This window comes from Pteropus alecto, unplaced genomic scaffold, assembly GCF_000325575.1.
Source record: "Pteropus alecto unplaced genomic scaffold, ASM32557v1 scaffold87, whole genome shotgun sequence".
Lineage (NCBI taxonomy): Eukaryota > Metazoa > Chordata > Mammalia > Chiroptera > Pteropodidae > Pteropus > Pteropus alecto.
The window spans coordinates 212040-216908 of NW_006443225.1; the positions used below are offsets into that span (position 1 = coordinate 212040).

The 4869-nt window shown below is 36.3% G+C and overlaps 1 protein-coding gene across 5 annotated transcripts in view; it reads right to left on the reverse strand.

The window, feature by feature from the left end:
- The window catches only part of LOC102897725 (suppression of tumorigenicity 18 protein), a 262470-nt gene that overhangs the window by 131854 nt on the left and 125747 nt on the right, over positions 1 to 4869 (reverse strand). For 3 of the 5 annotated variants that reach the window (XM_025041162.1, XM_025041160.1, XM_025041158.1), the window contains exon 1: positions 595 to 837. The exons of the other annotated variants lie outside the window; for them this stretch is intronic. The gene's annotated coding sequence lies outside the window, so the exon portion shown is untranslated. Of the gene's footprint in view, positions 1 to 594; positions 838 to 4869 lie in introns of those variants that run through there. 5 annotated transcript variants of the gene reach the window in all.

The window sequence follows — 4869 nt, forward strand, 5'->3', positions numbered from 1 at the left end:
ATTTTGACTTTTTAAAAACAATATATGAAACGTCTTTTTAATATTGGTTACTCATTTATAAAAATAATCAATTCGTTGACAACCTCTCTCTACCCCAAAAGATCTCTATTCCAATGAGATGTCAGATTTTGGGTCTCGCTGGTAATTTTTGCAATCTCAGAAATTATTTCCACTTTACTTTGTTGCAAAGAAAGTTTCATGTCATATCAAGTATTATCTGCTGCAAATTTGCACATTTCAAAAAAATGTAGATGAACAAAGACGTTACTGATGCAGTATAAATGCAATTGCACCATGACATTTTATTCTGAAACCCTTCTCAAAGAAGATACAATAATCTTTTCTATGAAAAAGGAAAGACAGAAATAGCATTTAAAATAATGATCAAGTATGCATCACAGCAGGAACCAGAAACAGAAGTTCAAAACACACATCAGAAAAGCCAATGACACACTTCTAAACTTCAACCTCTAGTAATACATTTTTCCCAGAATCAAAACTAAGTGTTATGACATCAGACACAAAAACATACTAAAATTCTGAGTGACTTTACATCAGTGCGAGCCATATGTGGTTCAAAAGTTTTAAACTTACTTTTTTGTTTGTTTCCAGAACTTATATTTCTCTCTTCCCTTGTGTGCTGAACGGAAACACTAAAGCTGTTTCTTTGAAAGGTAGTTCCCATGATATGACAACCGTGCCTTTGACTGCTTAGAGATAAGCACCTGCGTTTGTGTCCCCTCTTTACGTCACACCTCCCTATTCAGACCTCCTCAATATGATTCACATTTGCACATCAACAGCCTCATGCGCATACACAGATTTTTTTTCGGCTCTGGGCCCAAAACTTTCACTTTAATTTTCATCACATGATTGCTGTGGCATATGTCCTTCCAAACCTCCCATATATCAGTCATCATGCAAATGAGATGGAATATCACTCCTCTGCAGCAGATGGCCAGGGATGATAACAATGGCTCAACAGAGGAGATTCAATGTCCCTGACTTTATCGCCACGGCAACAACAACCTAAAATATATGTAATGGAAGTGGTGCTTATTAATTTTGCAGGCTCGAGTGTTCTGATTTTGTGAGTGAATGGGCTGAGTTAAAAAGGGGGCTGTGTCCTCCTGCCTCGAGAAGACTATCTATAAAAGCCAGGGACCTGGAAATTATTTTCAGTGACTAAGAAGGCAACAGCCTAGCAATTATTTGAGTAATTAGGTGTAATTCCTCCCTGTAGGCCTTGTACCCTCCTGTGCTTGCTTCACAGAAGCTCACGAATTAGACAGGCACAGATACTGAAAAGAAAAGTGCCTCAAGATACAGCGGGAGAGCTTGCAGGAGCCCTGTCACTTGGCCTCCACCAGGCTTGGTAAACACAAGCCCCAAGCTATAAGTAAATAGAGGCCCCACTTCACAAACACAGACCAATTAAAATGACAAAAGCAACCACACTTCTGGGTGGAGCTTAGGAAAGCTTTATTCTGCACTAGATTCCATGTGAGTCGCACACAGAAGGGTCTGTTAGTTCAGTGCACCAAGTGCTATGTTTCCATTACTAGCTGTCAGGACTGGACACTAGCTCACACTTCTCTCTGCCAGTTGTGTGCCTTTCTCACCAGGGAATTTTTTCACGTGGCTACCTTTATCCCTAACTCCAAGTGGATATTCAATATGCTTCTCACTCCTAATGGTATTCAATAAATTAATAATAGAAAAAACAATTTTTCAAAATTTGCAACAAGCCCTTTTACATTTTAAAGGCAGGACTACCAAAATGCCAAACGAGCAGGAGCTTTAATGAAACAAGTATGGATGAAAAACTGGGCGAAAAATCCAGTCTCCAAATACTGTCCTGGAAAGTATTTTTAAAACACCTTTTGCTATATATTCATATTAACCAATTAAAAAAAAAATTAACTTTTTGCTTGTTTATAGGGTTGAACTCTAGATTAGCATTTGTAATAATGTGACAGTATCATCTTATAAGAACAAACTAGACTCTGCGCCTATACAAGAAAAAAATAAAAGAGAGCAACATTAATGAGAACTTATTTCCTTAGATGAAGATAGTTGATTAAAAAGAATTAAACCTTCCCACACCTTTTCAACGTTCAACAAACCTCATAGACATGGTGCTAGGCTCTCTGTACAGAATGAGGAATGTGAGATAAAAGAACTTTGCATTCTCTTCCAGTGGGACTTAAATAAAATGAGACCCTTTGCTCCCATTGTTCTCTTGTAATATTTTGATTTTATGAGAGGCACCTCAATGCCCCCACTCATTCCTGTCCACCTTTTTTGGCTGGCCCCAGCCTTCCTCCCGAATACCTTCCTTCCAAGGAACTGGTAGCACGTGCACAGGGATAGGATTCCTCTAGCCTGTTATGCTGGTGTCCAAGTCTATATTAATCAAAACAAAGTAGACTACTACTTGCTAAAACTGGGCACAATATTAATTGCTTTACAACCTGACTCTAAAAAATAGTTCCATTTCCCTTGTGACAGGGTGTATAGACTCACTTTTCTTTCTAACATGTGGGCTATCAATTCATCAATGTTTTGCAATATATTTGGCATTGTAAATAATATAATTGCCTAGTGCAGAATTTCATCGTGCTATTTAAAGGTAATATTTCAATGCAAGGAAAATTAGAAGCAGCAAATGTCCAATCTGAAAGTACCCACACTGGGAGTATATTGTACTCAAACTCCACTTTTTAAATGAATCCCTTTACTGAGCTATCAGCTATACCAATACAAGATATAAATGACTCCATATAAGATGCGAATGTTGTTGCCAAAGGTATAGTGTAGTAACAATATGAATTTCTGACAGACCAGTCACCTGATCAATTTCAGCAACTTTAATAGATATTAACACCAAAATAAACCTAATATTGGAAATTTTAAAAATAAGAGCTTTATTGAAATCTAAATGACATATCAAATAATTTACCCATTTAAAGTATACAATTCAATGATTTTTACTATATTATAGAGTTGTGCAACCATTGCCATAATTTTAGAACATTTCCATCACCCCCTGCGAAGAAATCCATAACCATTAGCAGTTATACCTCATTTGCCCTTCCATTCCACTCCCCCAGGCCAACTCCCTTCTCTTGTTAAATTTATTCCTATATATTTTATTCTTTTTAATGCCATTGTAAGTAAAATTGTTTTCTTACTTCCATGTTTTGTTCGTTCATGGCGACTGTACAGAAATACAATTGATTTCTGTATGTTTATTTTATAACCTGAAACCTTACTGAGCTTGTTTATTAATTCCAGTAGTTTTCTAGTAGACTCCTTAGTATTTTCTACATACAAATCTATATACAATGTCATGTCTTCTGAAAACATAGGTAGTTTTACTGTTTCTTTTCAATCTGGATGACTTTTATTTTATTTTCTTGTGTAATTGTCTTGGCTAGAACCTTCAGTACGAATTAGAAGTTGTAAGAGCAGACACCTGATCTTAGAGGAAAAAATTTTAGTCTTTCACCACTGAACATGATATCAGCTAATTTTAGAATTTTAAAAGCTCAGTTTAAATGCATTTAAATTTAAAAGCTAATTGCTATTGGGCACAGAAAAGTGTCCTACATCCGTATGATCCCTAGGGAGACCAAAAAAGAAATTCTCTACTCTCAGAAATTTTATAAGTGCCTGGTGTGGAATTTGTCATGGTGCTGGCCACACTTCCTTTCTAGCTGCCTTCCTCTCTAAAATCTGCTGAGGTATGGCTAGAATCTTCAGACATGAGAATTCATTCTCTTCAGTGTGGGCTGCCTTGGTAGCTCAGAGCATCCCTAAAGAAGTCAGTAACAGGCCATTAGAGCTAAGTGGTAAGGTTTTCTTTGAAGCGTTCCAGGTTCTGGTAGTAAAGGTCAGCTGGATTCCAAGCTTAGTGATGCGATAGAAGCCAAACTATAGGTTTGACTTCTGGGTCTTCCACTTTTCATGCCAACATTTGTGAACATGCTCTATCAGGGTCAGGTGTAGACAGCACACCTAAATTCTACGCACTGCCTGGGATTAAACCAAAGAACCTTGAATCATAAGGATATTGCCCATCCAGTTCACATGCCCCGTTTTTTCATCTCTTTATATGGACTCTGGGTATTTCCTATAGCTATTTATTCAGTAGAATATTTAAACCCAATAAAATGTAGCAAAATTGAATCAGATTTTAGGAAAATTATAGAATCATATGACATTTTGATAATGAGTGAAAAAAGAGATACCCCCAATGCAGCTACATATTAGCTCAAATGCTTCCTATAACAATGATGGTATGATCAATAGTAATGATAGCTAACGTTATTCTTACTGCTTATCTTATGCCAAGTTCTAAGTGCTTTTCATGGATTAATTTGGAAGTCGAGGCACTAAAATGTCATTAAATTTCCCAAGTATGCATTGCCGGTAAGGTTGTTGAACTAAGATGCAAACTCAGGTGGTCTGCCTCCAGGCTTACACTCTTAACCATGATGCAATACTGCCAGTTTCACTCATATCTATACATCACATCAGATCAGTGAAAACCACCATGGATATGATAAGGAAACTCTCTAGAGAATATTTTTCCTTTTATCCTTTGGCATTTTTATTAAAAAATTGATACCAATAGAAAAGTTTTCTAATGTAGCATCTTCTAAACTTTTATAAAGCTGTTATCATTCAGGAAAGTAAAGTTTTTTTTTTTTAATGTAAAATTGATGGAATCAAAGAGAAATTTTAAAGCTCTTTCTTTTTCAGGGGATTTCTTTTCATCGAGAACCACATGAACACTAAAACACAGTTTAAAATATAGTGAGGGGTAAAATATTTGCTGAGAAGCATGGTGTTTTTCTATATATT